A 17,238-nucleotide genomic window follows, 5' to 3' on the forward strand; every position below is an offset into this window, starting at 1 on the left:
GTGAACTGGGGTTGATTTGGTCGTGATTATATCTCAAAAAAGCACAAAAGTAATTTTCCGATCAAGGTTTATTTAAGTGATGCCTAAATATAGGCGTAACATTTATCAGTAAAAACGAGATATTAATTTGTTTGGTTTAAAGTTTTTATGAGTATACCCTTGGGAATAATTCATCACATATCAGCGACATTGTTTTTTCTCAGAAATTTTCCATTTCGTAGTAAGTAAAGGTACCTATTTATGTACAATAACTTCTACGTTATCTACTTTAAGAAAGTTACTTGCACAAACCTCTACTTTTATTTCGTCGTTCCTTTTCTCATTACTTTCTAACTCTTAAAAACCCAGTATTTTTCTGCATCTCAAATGTTGCCTGAAAAAACTTTTTATGCTACCTATTACCTTCTATTCGGCTAGGCATACATTATGGAATGTTTGAGGCTCTGAAAAAGATAAAGTCAATAAAATATTACAAAGTATGTATAATAATATTTACGATACATACTCAGGCACAGCTGAGAAAAATAGCTATGTATCTAAGAGCTCTGAAAGAGGATTTTATTATTGGTATTCATGGTGAAGCAAAAACACAGTACTATTCCACAAAATTTATTTAAGCTGTCTACTAGTTTCAACGCTTACACCGTCAGTATCAAGACTAACTGCTCAGTTAGTCTTGATAATGACGGTGTAAACGTTAAAACTAATAGACAGCTTAAATAAATTTTGTAGATTAGTACTGTGTTTTTGCTTCACCATGAATATTTCATCGTTCCACCCAGTAACGCCCAAATCAGTTGATTTTATTATTGGTAGTCATGTTGGGAGAGTTGCATCAGGTAAACAAGGCGTGAAGTAATTGATTCAAAAACTTCTTTCTTTAAGTAACTGATTTCATTCTTGTCTGAAAGTAGATTTATTAGTGTTTATATATGGAAGACAGTATAAAGTTTAATGGGATGCGTATAGGAAATTTCACAGATAGAAAGCAAATTTTATTACGAGAGAATATTAGCAAGTTTATTTCTTCAATATTAGACTCTATGTCTGTTGCTGAAAATTGCACTTCAGTGGAGCCTGAGTGATTCAATAAGTCAGGACATGTGTGAATTTTACTAATAGATGTAAGTAATTCCTACGATATACCAGAAATAGAGAGGAAAATTCTCATTATATTTTATTGGGAAAAACATCTCTATTTGCCCAGACACCACTGCCTTTGATAAATCACCCCCTTTCCATTCTCGTCTCAACTTCAAGCATAATTTAACCACTTTCAATTAATACTTACTATTGTTACATTGCGTAGTTGTTATCATGTATGGTCCCTTTTGTGTAAGACGCACGCATTGGATATCGGTTTTAACCTTGGAGAAATATTTCTTTCATCAATAAACCGCTTATAGAGAGGAAGATATCAAAATTGTATCAAAAAAAGACTCGGAACATCATACCACAGGAGTTTGCAAACCGCGCCCGCATATAAATGGTTACATGCTAATTATTTTCATGCTAACAATAGGATAAATCTTACAAGAGTACAAGAGTCATCTAGTGTTTCCAACATTTGTTTATTTATTATGTGCATTATTTGAGACTGTGTAGAGAATAGGATTTTCAGATAGGATGAAAAGGAGCAGATCTTATTTTGAATTTTAGAGTGAAGTGCATGATGGGACAGGGAGGCTGCGGAAGTGATTCTTAACTACTTCATGGAAATCTAACTTAATTGGTAGAATACTTTAACAATAATTATTTGAGAAAATTTAATTTCCCTCTGGAATTTAAAGGAGTCAGCGGCAAGTAATACTACCTTATACGGGTAATAAGTTAGCCCCTAAGCACTGGGAAAAAATATTCAATAATCAAACAATGAATCAAAACTTCATGAAAATTAAATAAATGGATATATGTTGTCCCATTTGAAGATTAAATTTATCCCGTGTATCCACATGCACGACGAACAATACATATTTTTGCCCGGTAAAAATATAGAAATGCGTGCGCTAGCAACACGAAAAAAATGCGTACTGCATTCTTATTTTCCCATTGTCTCGCCGTCCCTCCTATCCGTCGCGTATCCATCCCTCTTCACTCCTAATGGTCCAGTTTTGCATTTACTGAAACGAGGAGGGGAGTGAGGCCTACAGGAATGGCGAAAGGATGGAACGAGGTGGAGAGAAAGGACTGTGCTTTTTCATCACCGCCTGATCTCATTGGGGAGAGAAAAAATTCCTTCTCCGGTATTCCAGAATGATAAACCCTGCTTCCTCCCCCTGTTTCCGTACTGCTTCTGCACTCCCTTCCCCTATACCCCTTTCCTGCGTTTTTTTGCCTCACTCTGGGCCCCGTGCGTATCTACCTCTCTCTGCAGCGTTTTTTTTTTGTGAATGGAATGCTGCCGTTCACCTCTTATTTTTTTCCTTCCTCTATTCTCCGTTTAGTTCTTTCTTTTCCCACCTTTTGCGCTGGTCTCCACGTTCAGTTATGCCTACCTATCTTCCCCCTTCGCAAGAGATGCCACTTATAAGTCTGCCTAATAAAATTCCTTAGCTATTCCAAAATATTCTAATTATCTCCTTTTTGTTCTTGTTTTATTTACGTTCTCTGTGAAGGAACTTGAATAATCATCCTGCATTGGCGGCAACTATTGAAAAATATACCTACGCGGATTTGAATATTTATTTATTCCTCCTTATTATTGTCTTATATATTTTTTCTCTGAATAAACTTGAAAAATTACATAAAATCAATTCAGGTTTGACTTGGTGGAAGTATTATATATCCATGATAAAAACGCTAATGGTAATTTCCACACTTAAAAACTCAACTACCAGCCATAGCAAAACCAACTACAGCAAGCATTCTCCCAGTTATGGTACCCAGAGATGAAGAGATGGGGAATTATAGGTGTATGGGTTTTATAATGGTTGAAAAATGTTTTTTCATTATAATTTAATAGTAAATAACGTAACAATTGACTAAATGGTATAGGTTTAATGTTATGTCTCGTTAAATATAAAGGCAACCATTTCAAAATACATTTATGAGCAGAGTAATTTTTAACTGTCCAAGAGTGCCTGTAATTAAGTAAATACGATTAATGGGATGGATTCAGATACTGTGATAGGTAGATAAACAAATACATTCAGGTAGTACATCAGCGTTTCGTGTGATATCAATCGACGTTGCAAAATCTCTAGGATTTTAAGATATAACTATTTTCAAACACATGCGTAGGTTTTCATGTACCTACATTTTTCTCTGTAAGTGCTAAATTTCTTTCCCTGCTCCTGCATTTTACTCAGGTAATATATAATAACAACGATGTATTTATTATAAAATTCACTTAAAACAAATAAGTCTCTAAATAATTAGGTCGTAAATGTTAATTTAAATACCCCATAATAATTTTTATTTATTTTTTTAAATCGCGAAAGCAGAACTTTGAGTCGGAGCTCGAGGTAATTTTAGTTTTTTTTCAAACGGTTGGCGACCCTGATCTCCCCCTGCATCATTTCACCACCTTCCCCTGTATGTCCGCCACTCACGCTGCATTTCCCTCATTGCCAGCGCCGAAACAGAAGTTCTTATACGAGCTCATTTTGCTCTCTCTTCATAAAAGAAGGTAGACAGCACTATTTTCCCTGCAGTTATCTCCAAAAATGGAATAAATATCATTGCTAAAATTGTTGTATCAACGCATTCTTCGTCTTATTTATTGTATTTCTGATCGGTAAGCAGTCGTGATCACTCATCCGTGCTCTCCAACCTGTGCATCATTAATGATCCATCCAAAATTTAAGGATTATCTTTTTGCGTTATTGATAATATAAATCCATGTTGTGTTATCAAGCGACAGAAAACAAAATTCAAACGAATTGCGTGTCCGAATCAATAAAATGGGCCTTTTTTGAGATTAAAAGCATTAATTGGATTAAACGAAATTGTTACGGAGATTTCATTCAAATGAAGTCGTGCACGTGATTATTCTGTAATTGCTAATTACAGTTCCTGAATATTTTACTGAAATTACCAATTATTTTAGCAGATCATTTGAGCATTAATTTATTTAAGAGGATTTCCCCATCAAAACCGTTCGAGAGGACTAGCTTACCCGAAATTCTCTACTCATTTCAATTTTTTTTAATCATTTCGGACACAAGTCGCAATTGTTTCCCATTTTCTGTGCATATAGCATACTTTTATTTTCGTTTATTTTATCTCCATTTTATCCGTTTTATTGAATTGCCAATGCACGTACTTACTTCTGAATGAATTTCTTTCCTTTCAATAAAATTAAAGCAGTGATCTTAGAGGAGAGTAAAACTTTAAATGAATTAAATGCTACAAATTAGTTATTCGGAAAATTTATTCGGAAAATTTATTCGTGATTAACCTATATTTATCCATTCGAAATAAGTAAATGTCGGATAATTTTGAATTAAAAGCACATTTACTCCTGTTTTTCGTACCAAATGAATACTGTGTCCAATTTTAATTTCACACCTCAATGTATATTGTTAGAACATTAACTAGGATCATCAATGAGGAAGTAGAGTGGTCTAGGAATGGAAATGAAAAAATATGGTGAGGTAAACAAAACATGCCTCTTTTCTTTTTTTCCTAATTCATAGTTTAGGTAGCTTCTTTCCTAATTTACTAATTATTTTTGATGATCCGAATGCGTAATTATAGTATTCTACCGAGTACCAGTAGGTTTCCATGGAGTACTAAAGAACTAATCTCGGAGCCTAGGTCACCTTCCAGCACTGGCTTCTTAAATTCACTGTAAGGCCTACTCCCTTTCTATCTATCCAAAAATCCTATTCTCTTCCTTCCCCTTCCTCGTTTATTTAACATTCTACCCTCTAACACAGTTTTCAGCATCCTCTCCCCACTAGTACTCGCTCCAACCAAACCGTCTGTCTCCTCCGTATCTCGTCTAAAAGTTGCCTCTCCTCACCCACCATGTCCAGCACCACGTCGTTTCTCCTCCTCGAATACGTAATAATGGTTTTAAAAGTTTATTAAGCATTCCGATTATCCTGCACGTAACTTACACAAATTTTTGTAGTCAAGATGGTATTGATTAGAATTTTTATGCCAGTAATTTGATAGGATCATGATATTAATCTTTTTATCATAAATATATGATCATTTATCTCTTGATATCACAGAGGGTTAATTTCGCACAGTATTATCCCATATTCGTAAGTAGGAGGAGTTTTATTTTTCTTCTTCTTTATTTGTCTCAGCTGCCCTCTTTAGAATAAGCATTGTTGAACTAGAGAGCGGAGATTGTAGTGAAAACAAAGTGGAGAAAGGTTGCGTTCAAGATGATATCACAGATCCTTTCTCTCCTATAGAAAGGATCCTATAAATCAACGTAGAGATACCCTCACCGCATCAGATCCACCCCATTCAACAGCACATCTTAATGCTCTACCTTAAGCACAAAAGGATATTTATTTTTATATACCTCGCGGGAATATTTTTTCATAGCCCTCTTTCATGTACCCCTCTCCCTACCCCTTGTCCCAAACCATTTTAGAATCCATCTCTGAGAAGGCATGGGATGGTTGGGAAGATACGTTGAAAGAGAGAACAACAGATGTAATAAGCGGGGTGAATTGGATAAGGTATACCGTGGGAATGGAAGAAGATTTCTTTGGGAAAAGATGAGGGAGTTGCATGAAAGGATACGAAGCGTGGAGTGAGAGGAACTTAGAGAAGAGCTGAGAAATATCGAACTCACTTTCTCCATATTTCCGCATTGACCTGGCGTAAAGTGGCGCTACGTTCACTCAGGTGCGTTCCTACTCCCATTGTTACTATTGCGTTGCCAGATGCTATTTTTCTCACGTTTGTATTCGGTCCCCTTATTCATTTTCTTTCCGTTCGCATCACGTTTACGGACAAGTTGGCATGGGTACGAAATCCCATTACTCCATTTACCGCGAGCTAGGCTGCGTATATTTTGTAGCATTTGTGAAGGGGTTTTTATGTAGTGCTTCTTCTAAAGATAAATTCTCATAAATGAATTACCAGCATTTCATATTTTCGTATTTATTTATCAACGGAATAAGACCCAATTACATTATTTTTATAATTAGCAATATTTTTATAAAATTGTGGTATCAAATCAAAGATAACGAAATACATATTGTATGATTGTAAAAATTAGGAAACCTCAAAATAAAAGTAAAAAACAATCACATAGTAGGAGGATAAAAAGTAATTTTTGATCAATATTCGCTCATTTACATAAATAATAGCAAATTAAATATCAGGAAGCATCCTATCCGGTATCCCTCTCAGGAACTTTAAAACAGAAGGCAAAGATGCAAAAAATTGGTCCAAATTATGGCATGAGTTTCCATCAAGCACTATTTGCTCAAGTGGGGTAAGTAATTGTAATAACGTGAATAATAATTAGCATAAAAAGGAGTGTCACATCTTGTTTATATCGATGCATTTATTACAAATGGTTGCAAATTTAGCAATTTTGGTTAATATTAAAGTGATTTTTCTTGTTAGTATTTTGTTTATGTCTAAATAGGTGAAAATACTGGTAACTGTTTTGCTACTTATCTGAGCAATTTCTTTAACCTGATTCTTTAACCAGAATTTTACCGCATAACCTCTTCGTACACCAAAATGACTGTCCGAATTTGGTCAAACCAGTGCAACGATTTTTCGAGATGTAAGTTTCTCATTTCTTTCAATCTAAGAAAGAATTTTATCACATTTTGGAATTACTGCAGTGTAAATTGAATATTTTTTCGGGCTTAAAGTTAATTATGTTTTATCAAATCCATTAGAATTGACTGTGTTTACGGTTTCCATGGACTAAATTGGTCATCTTTACAGGACAGAATTTTGAAAATCGTATGCAAAGTTTTTTTTTTAATTAACTTAATTTAAAAAAAAATGGGGAATGAATAATATACATAAAGAAATGCTTTTGTTTCAAAATAATAGGACTTGTGACCCATTCTGTGGAAGCTAGTATGTCATCTATTAAGTGCTATTACCGTGGTGGCAATCATATGTATACGAATTACACGTTTCAACGCCGTTTGGTGAAGGAAACGAGAAATAATTAGTGGCCAATTTAGGAAACTAATGATTATATCGGCTGCAAAGGACTTATCGATGTGTCTATAGAATCCATTATTTACGAGGCTAAATGACAGAACTTAATCGTGTCCGTGGGTACCAGAAGCAAGACTGATGAGAAAAACCTTTCGAGCGAGGTGCTTAGCTCTCAATTCACGAGAACGTTGTATAAAGGAGATGAGATGGTAGGGTCATGATGGGTTTTAATTAATTTCTTGCTAGTGGGTAGTGATGATTTAGATTTTTTTACGATTGAATTAGAAACGCGATCCCTCCAACGAGCGACAAAATATATTTGACCTGTGGTCTCAAATGAGACGATTAATGTGTCCTGAAAACCCAGGTTGTCGTAGATATTTTTGTTTGCCTTTTGCGCTTATCGGCCGAAGAGTATGCCATAACAATGTGCATGAGAAAACCATTTTTTATGTTTGCCGACCATTTTTGAAGTAAATTTTCCAAGCAAGTGAATTTGATATGGCATGTATTTCAGTAATCGGCATTACATATCATTCCTCTGTACCTTTTTCGCTGATATTTGTAGGAATTTTCATACTTTTTCCATGCATTTTCGTTCCTATTTTCCTTGCATTACGCTGCCTTTTTCCTTTATGGCCAGGAATTTCAGCCCCTGACGTATAATATAATACTTCGAGAATACTGAAGACTTTTGACTCACTCAAACGAAAGTCTTGGGAGTTTTAGGTGGTGCATTAGGACAAGGAATGTACATGCAAAGACAGAGAAATAAAACCAGCTTCCTGGTTTTAGTAGCTTACTAAGCATTCCAGTTATTTTCTCGGTCTTAACCAGTCTTCTGGGTTTTATTTCTATCTCTCTCCCTTAGTACTTTCATTATTAATTTTTGATTTAGGTAGTTTATTCATTGCCATTTTCTTGTATGTTTGATTTCGTTTAAATAAGGCGTTGAAACTAATATCCAATTCCTGTTAGCATTTTCCCTCTTAACCACATATCAAGCTTAAAGATATCGAATTCCTGCGCTCCAAAACCCCAAATATGCATGATTTACGTCAACCTCCTTTGCTTTTTCTTATTCTTAGTTCCCCTGTCTCAATTCATGTCAACGCCTCCTACCGCCAATGAAAAAAGTAATTTTTTCCTCATTTCATAAAGCGAGCGAAGAAAACGTAAGTAAGAGAAGGGAATAATGTTAAAGAAGGTGGAAGGGTGTGCGTAGAGGATGGGAATGAGGAGGGAGAAATATCGAAGTTGGGAATTTTCGAGAGCTCTATGTTTCGCATTTTGACATATTTCATTTTTTTTTATTTCAAGAGCTCCACACTCCAGATGCATTATCTGCATCACTTCCCCTTTTTAATTTTGAGTTAAGCCTTCTCATTCTCCCGTTATCTCTTTCACAGGCATCCTTTCCCTTGCGCGTGCGAAATAATTGAAATCGTTTTCTTTCCTTACCTCCAATTCCGGGTAATATTTAGCGCATTGTCTTTTTTTTTCAAGTGTTCTTTTTTCCATATTCCGTGGAGGATTTCCAACTCTTTGTCGCACTTGACGCAGGATGGGAAGTGATGGTTAATTCAAAACTCCCAAGGTCTCCGAATTCGTGGCGCTATAATGAAAAAATGCGTTGTTGTAGCTTTAAGCGTTTGAATGTCACGTGAGAAAGAAATGAAGGAGCTTTTCTGAAAAATTCACTCCCGCATCACTTAGTTTGAAGTGGAAACGATATAATATGGCTCTTTATCTCGATTAAAAATATTCTCAACTTCGAAAACATACTTGTATAGGTTCCTTTGGTGAATTTTGTTGTTGAGAGTGGAATTGGAAGTTTTCCATTATTCACTGCCCTCGATGGCGACTGAAAAATATGATGTATTGTGACATTTTATTTTAATTTCCGCTGATTACGGTAGTGATCTTTGAAGTAATTGTCCTCACTTATTTTTAGATGCGTATGAATTATTATGCATAATTGAAGAATCAACACTTCAAATCTTCCTTGTTTACATATTCAGGTATTAATCAAAGTTGGTTTGTTAGTTCGAAGTTAGTTCTTAGATCGTTTAGGCAGCCTTTCGTTGTTGATTTTTCGTAACTTATACTATCTTTTCTACGAATAAAATTAGTTATATCTATGATCAGTAGGGATATAAATGTTGTAGTTGGTTTGATTTGTTTTTTATAATTGTATTTAAACACTACTAACGAGAAGGCTAGTTTCTTAAGCGATTTTTTTGGCATTACCTAAGATATCTCAAAATACATGACGGCTAGATTTAGCTCGATAAATTTACTCATGAATGTCTGTTTTCCTCATCCTTGGCGCCAATTTTATTTGCTTATGTACTTTTTCAGAAGTTAATTTTTAATTCTAAGCACATTATAATTTTTCGTTTACGCTTGACAATGCGTTTACTACCCCGAGGCATATATATAGTAGGTACAAGTTAAGGAATATTTTAAGTTTGACATTGGTAAGCAGCTTAGTGAATGAGTCTCCGTTAAAATTGCTTGCGGCTTCATTTTTAAGGCACTTTAGCAGCTTTTAGTTTATAAGCTTGATATTTTACATTTTTAATTACTATGTAGTGTTTTTATAAACTCAAATATGGTAGTTTAAGTATACCGGGACTGGCCACGGTGATAACTTTTACGGAGCCACCCGCAATGCACAAATTGTGCGAAAAATCAACAGAGGAAAAATCATTCGCCTTGACCGGGATTCAAACCCGATCAAGGCGAATGATTTTTCAAATATGGTAATTTTAATAATGATTAAGAGAACTGAGTTTATGTTTCAGTGACAAAAAAATTAATTGATGCATCGTTTTCAGTCGTACTCGAGGAATCGTACTCAATGGAAACATGTACGTAATAAGTAAAAGTAAGCATGTAAATGGAAATAATGTAGTGATGAAGATAAAATGAAGATGAGAAATCTTCGAGAGGAAATGCATGAATTCTTTTCGATGTTGGCACTATAGTTGAAAATGTATCTTTTTATCTAATTCTGCACTCGTGCACTTTCAATATTTATAAAAAAGCAAGATTTTTATTAACCATGGTAATTTCTTTGCTACGTCACGAACTTTTGATTTTTCTTCCTTTGACCATATTTTCCAGATAGTTAGTCGTTCATAGCAAGTTTACCAGATACATTTGCTTATATTCTGAATATATTTAAGATTTTTTATTTGATGTCATTACAAAATATTTTAAATATATTAATTATTAGGCCACATGAGTTACAAAAATATTTCCATAGTATCTCTTTGACATGCCTAGTGTTACGGGGTAACGTATTTTCTCCTTGTGGTAAGTTCACCAAATTGAGTATGCCCTTGGTAAGAAAATACGTGTAAATTAATGTTAAAGAGACATTTTATAACTTTTCAGGTTTGTGAGTCGTTTTAGGACCCCTAAGGCTACCTTATTCAGGCTATTTTAGTTAACTTAGGAGGTAAAAAATATCATCGGTTTAAAATGTGATTCGTTCATTTGGTTTTCGCGATTGTGATAATTGTTTGAATTCGCCTCATTTCCATTTCTGCCAGACTTGGAATGGCTACCATGCAGAATTGTCTGCAGACAAAAGATCAGCGCCCATGGGAACGGAATAATAGCAGTAAGAATAGAGTGGCAATGCATCTTCTTGTCGTGTGTGTAGCAGTTCTTGCTGACTCTGGTGACAGAACTAGGCGACATTTGCAGAGGCGAGGCGTCACAGTCCTTGATGGTGATGCCTTTAATTACCGCCAAGGCGTCGCAAGCCGAGGGTTTTCTTGCGCTAATGCTGTGCTCTCATCGCCCGTCACAAGGAATCTAGCATTCCATTTGCGTGTTCGCTGGTCCATGGGTGTTTGTTTGCGTTTTCAGAGAGCGCCTGTGGGCCCTGACTTCCATTCTGCCCACGCCCAATCGCTCAACATTCATTCGCGCCGAGAGATACACATTTCGTAAACATGCTCCGATACGGCATATGGGGCCATGTTACTATATTTATATTACTACTTTTCCTCTTCTATTCTTGACCTTGTTCAATTAACTTTTTATGATGTTTCATGGAGTTGAGGTCAATTGAACCCAAGTTATAGCCAACGTTTCGATTTATGTAAAATCATCCTCAGGGCTCTTAAGTTTGTACATATTTATTGATGTTATGTTATTAGTCGAAATATATAGTTATTAAATCGAAACGTTGGCTATAACTTGGGTTCAATTGACCTAAACTCCATGAAACATCATAAAAAGTTATATTTATATTATAGGTTTTCATTGGCGAATAATATCCGCAATCCTACTACGCATGAAATCTCAGCTCATTTTACATTTCATTTCGTCGCGTTCTCATTTAAGCATTTTTATGACTTATGCAATATTTGAAAGAAAATTTTAAAATTTTGTAGGGCATTAGACGGAATAGGTGTTACAAAATTAAAATATATTCATTATTGTTACTGTAATTGATTAATGAAATGACGCAATTAAATAAGTTGAGATATTCATTGTTCTTGGAAATTTCTTCCACTAGGACAATCGACTAGGCATTGAAATAACTGAACTTTCTCTCCATCTGCGGAACTGAACCCATGCTGAAAAATTCTGGTGGGCCAAGTTGAGCAAATGTTTAGAAAACTCCGCGAGTGTCCATCATAGTTACTCATAGATCTATGAAGGGTATGAATTCAAATTAATGTCTGAAATTAAAATTAGTAATTTAGAGAAAAAGACAGTTGTATGCAGGTTTCTACAGGGTGCCTATACTTTTCTCATCTATTTTTTTAAATATGAAACGACCAGTTATAGTTTCCTTTTAAATTTTGAGGTTTATTCTTTAAATACCTCAATTAATATTTATGTTATACATCAGTTTGATGGTCAGAGTGATGTACCTATTAATCAGATTACATTTTGGCATATCATACTTTTTCTTTTATTATCAACAAATGAATTGCGTGTATTGCATAGATTATTCCGACTTAAAGGTCTATAATCAGGAAACGATCATAATTTCCTTTAAATTTGGTTGTCTCAGGCTTGAATTCACGAATTTCTGATGATTGTGGATGAAATTACTGCGTTTCATTGGCTGCGTTTGAAGTAGATGAAGATTTCAACCAAAGGGATCAATACGTTATAAATAGTATCATCTTTTTTTCTGTCAAGGAAATAATCGCATCCTAGGAAGCGCATTATAGTTGTGATTTTGGTATGAGTTAAAGGGGCTAGATAGGTATCTTGAATCGGCCCCTGGGAGATTATGAAATACTCCTGGCCCAATAGATAGCTTTAAGTGAGGCATTTAGGTATGCAAAATATTTAGCACACACAGATATTCACACAATTTTGAAGTTTTGCACGAAATCGTGATTCTTTAGCCTTATTTTCAATGTTTTCTCTGTCGATGAAGAAATAAGTAAATTCAAAATATTTTAATTACAGGACTTATTAAATTCTTTACCAGGATGCTTATGGGAAATTTATTGAATATTTTTATTTATAGCTGAACTCCCATCCCATTTTGCACAAAACATGCAGTCGTCACGGCATGCAATTTATTACCCACACACACTTTTATTAATTTCCCTCAAACCAATGGTAAAAATATTTAGTAGAATGCATTAAAATTCTTCAGTTTTTGCTTTAAAAATATCAATATTTTTTCAGGCTATCTTGGTTAGCGAATACCTAACGAATTTTAGATAAAAAACGCCTTTATTTCTGCGTACAATTTACGATTGAATTTCTTTGCATGCATTTTTTGGAAACTTAAAAGTTTTTTTTCCGACAATATCAAAAAGGAACATCGATGGCTAAGTTCTAATATCACGTATCTATGAAAATAGCAACTTTTCAGGAGAGCAAAAAAAGATTTATTTTTTTATTGTATATAATTTTAATTGAAATTAAAAACCAAAAATACATATAACCGAAAAATAACCATGCATTTGCAAACAAAGAGTTGTTTTTAGTTGAATTTTATTTTTTTTACTAACAATATCTGCTGTATTAACTCGGACCAACCAAATTTTGATATAAGTGTTGTTAGAAATTAGCCATCGATACTCCATTTACGTGAGGAGAATCCATATGGCATTTTAGATGGTACGAATTTCACTAACCATTTTTATACTCCGATTAGGACTTATAAAAACAATTTATGAGGCAAGTTTTCAATTTGCATACCTCTTTTAAACAAAGCTTTAACGGTTTACAAGTCATGAAGGACAGAAGGCTGAATCGTAGTCTTAGTGGAGCCAAAGGACACTTTATTTATTTTCCCTCAGCGAGGTTGAGGTAAGTGCTGCGAGTGCTTCGGCGTTATTTCCTTTCCATTCAAACAGAATCCACTCGGGAAAATTTGCTGCTGCCTTTGGGCGCAGCAAGTCAATAAATATTTGCAAAACACCTCGAAATTCCATCTCTTGAACATCGCAATCTGTGCTTATGGCATGCATTTCCTCGTAAACCTTCGTAGCCGGAGCGGCCTCAATTAGTATATCATGTCATGAGACGCGGATGCTCGCATCCGTCGAGGTAATATTTTACCGTTGCTTCACTGGCGTCTCGCTCAAATATTTTAAGGGCGTACTCAAGGATCGCGATTGATTAAAGCATTCCTTCTACGATTAATGCAAGTGATCCAAGATATTTAGTGTGCAACACAGTGACGCAAGCGCAAGACCGCTTATCTATGCATTTTGTTTTACTTGAAAGCTTCAAGTGGTAAAAATAAAACTTCTCAGTGCGGAGGTTAATACTAAAAATGATTTCAAAGAAAAACTGGTAGAGTGTTTTTATAAAAATATTTACTAAATTTTAAATACAAGCGAATGTTATTATACCCTGATCGACTTGATTTCATTCGCTTTCATTATACATGTGTATGTGCAAAGGAAGCTGGAATTATTGTAATCTCACTATTTAAGAAGGTTTAAATACATGTAAAGTTATTTTTTTAATTAACACTGAAGTAGTACTTTACAATGATGTTTATAATAGGGCTTTATAGGTAACATGCACACTCTTTTCAAATAGCTTTTAGTGTGGTTGACAAATTTTCATAATAGGTACAAGTGTCTCACTGGTAGCAATATTAGATTAGACTCCTGATTCGGAAGAGGGAAAATTAATTTGAATTTTTTTTAGCAATAGCTGGTGCATTCCTTTTCTGCACAAGCCAAAATTGTAGTACCTACTGAGACTAATTAACAAGAGGGGTAATTAAATTTTCTATGCGGTCGATTTCGACGAACTCTTCTAATGAGGTAAATACGCCGCTATTACGTGGTCATAACTCGTCAAGGATCCTAAAATTCGTTTAACGGAGCCCTTTATTCAATTCTCCCTACAGCTCATGTTCTTACACATTAGTATTTCAATTCTATACATAATTAATAGTAGCGGGCGTAATTTGGTGGAAATCCATAATCGTAGGAATGGAAGGAATAATGACTTTGCTATTTCCACAAGGTAATAACAGCATAACATTGTCAAGGTCGTAGTACCTTGACAAGTTTACGAAACGAAATGACAATGTAACGAAACCATGGTCGGTCTCAATAAATTACCATGTGGAAATAGCCAAGTTATCCTTCCTTCTATTCCAATTTAATTCTTTTGTACTCTGCATTACCAATCCTATATATTTCATCAGAGGCCTGCACTTTCTACACTTACCATCAATTTTTTCCCTCCAATATAGTCAACATCGCATGGTTATGCAAACAATATTGGTAAGAATACTTCCCGTTGTTGTATCAACTCCAATCGTTTAAAAACTTATTGAATTATTATTTATGGATTTTGAAAGTGAGTCGGAGAGTATAAGCATCGAGCGTAGGGGTATAAGTTTAAGAGGTAAGTATGAAACAAGATATTTTGTATACGTACCACCCCTTCACATTCTCTCTCTTTTCCACGGTCATCCGCCGAAGGTCGTGGCTAAACCGAGAGAGGGAGCCTCTGCTAAGTAATGTTAACTCGTGAGTGGAAGGACTAAGTGGATCAGGGATGAGATTAGGATGGATGGCTGCCCCGATCCACCCTTCCCCATGCGTATCTTTCCGCTCCACTCCTGCGTAGCCTTTCTCACCCCCGAAATGTGGAATTACTACCCCTCTCCCTCTCCCCCACAACATGTCCGGAACCCTAGCACCATAGCCGAATTTTGGGGGATATGTTGATAATTTACGTTTAAAAGGATTTATTACTCAGTGGATTATGCACCCTCTCTTCAAATACTTTTGGTGAAGTCGAATTTTTTCACGATAGATACAACTGTTTCACTGGTTGCAAAATTAGATTTCACTTTGAATTCGAAAGAGAGACAATTAATTGGAATAGTTTTTAGCAATGGGTGGTATGATACTTTTATGCACAAGCCAAAAATGTAGCACTGAGAAAAATTAGCAAGAAGTGTAGTTAAATTGTTTATACCGACGATGTCATTGTAATACAACTATTCTAGTGAGATAAATAAGATATATTACGTGGTCATAGGTCGTCAAGAATACTGATATCCAAAATGCATATTGACTTCGGCCGTGAATGACTGACGACTGACATCGGTTGCTAGTAATTTCCCGGATGCTTAATAAATATATAAGTTTGCTAATACGTTTATCTTTACCTTCATTTCGTTTTATGCATCATGGAACCTCAATCATTTCAGTTTGAGGTGCAAGTCAGGAAGACAAATTTGCCGGTCATTAGTCATTCGCTAGTCAGCGCTCGAGAAAAAAAGCATCGCCTGAAATGGAAAATAGGCTTGAAAACTGTTGTTAATATATAAGCAACTTATCAATGCGTCCATGTTAATAACTTTCATATAAAAATAAAGAGAATTATTCGTAGAGTGATAGCCGGTTTTATAATGTCCGCTCGAAAAAAAAAAAGGATCGCCCAATCGGGAACGGGGCATGAAACTTTCGTTATAACATATTTAACTTATAAATATATTCATGTAAATAATTTTGATGTTAAAATAAATAGAAAATTTGGTGCATAAGAGCCGGTTTTATAATCTCTGGTTGGCGCTAACTATTAGACGACACAGCTTTCCACTTTGCTTGATGGTAGCTGTAAGTTTTGGTAAGCTTGGAGTCTTATATCATACGAAATCTAACCAGAACTTTTAGCTAACACCAAGCAAAATGGTGGGCAGTATTATCTTATCGTTAGCGTTAACGTAGACATTATAAAATCGGCCCTAATTGTCGTATGTTATATTTATTCTCAAACGAGAACTTTTACGACCAACGGCAAAACACGGTACCGCTCCGCAGAACGTTAATTCATTTGGGTTTCCGATGCGTGGGAGGGGAGGGCGGAAAGACTCGATATCGGAAGAAGAGGGGGAGGAGTGAGGTTGAAAGAGGTTGGGTAATTGTGAGTGGCGTTGGGAGGGGATTCGTGCGATAAACATTACGTTCCATCGCAGATCCACGCGTTCATCCTTCTCACCGCTTCGTATCCTTCCTATCCCTTTCAGATTCTCCACCGTCCATCCGCCCTGTACTTTGATCCTCGACCTATTCGGTCAGCCACTCTCCTTCCATTACTGTCCTTTCCTTTCGAGGTCTTCCCTCGCCCAGCCAGCTTTGTCCTTCTGTCTTGGCCTCGCACTTCTCCTTTCTGGGTCATCCTGTCCTGCCAATTTAGATCAAGAAAAATATTGAATTTGCTTTCAACAACTGCTTTTGATGGTCTATTAGCTTCAATACATTGTATATGTTCAAGATTTCTGAAGGTGATTGGACGGTTAAAATTTAGTTGTAAAATTTTTTCTCATGGCATATCTTGCATATGAGTGAGTGGCGATGATAACGTAGGACTCCCTACGGCGCGAACAACGATTTTCCCTGAGGACGATGGCAGAGGTAGCTATCAAAGCGTCGCGTCGGCCTGTAAGCAACTCACCCGGTGAAAAACCTGAAAAGATTTCACCAGTATTATATGCCGGGAAAGAACAAAATCAAATTTCAGCTGTTGCTCAACTCGTTAATCTCCTTCGTCAGTATTCCGTCAACCAGTTAGTGCTGTCTTTCTATTTCCCCCTCTATCTACCTCATCGGCATTCTTGGATCGACTTTTCGTCCTATTCCTTTTTCTCAACGCACTCATCCTACCTAA

This window comes from Ischnura elegans, chromosome 6 (genome assembly GCF_921293095.1).
Source record: "Ischnura elegans chromosome 6, ioIscEleg1.1, whole genome shotgun sequence".
NCBI classification, from domain to species: domain Eukaryota; kingdom Metazoa; phylum Arthropoda; class Insecta; order Odonata; family Coenagrionidae; genus Ischnura; species Ischnura elegans.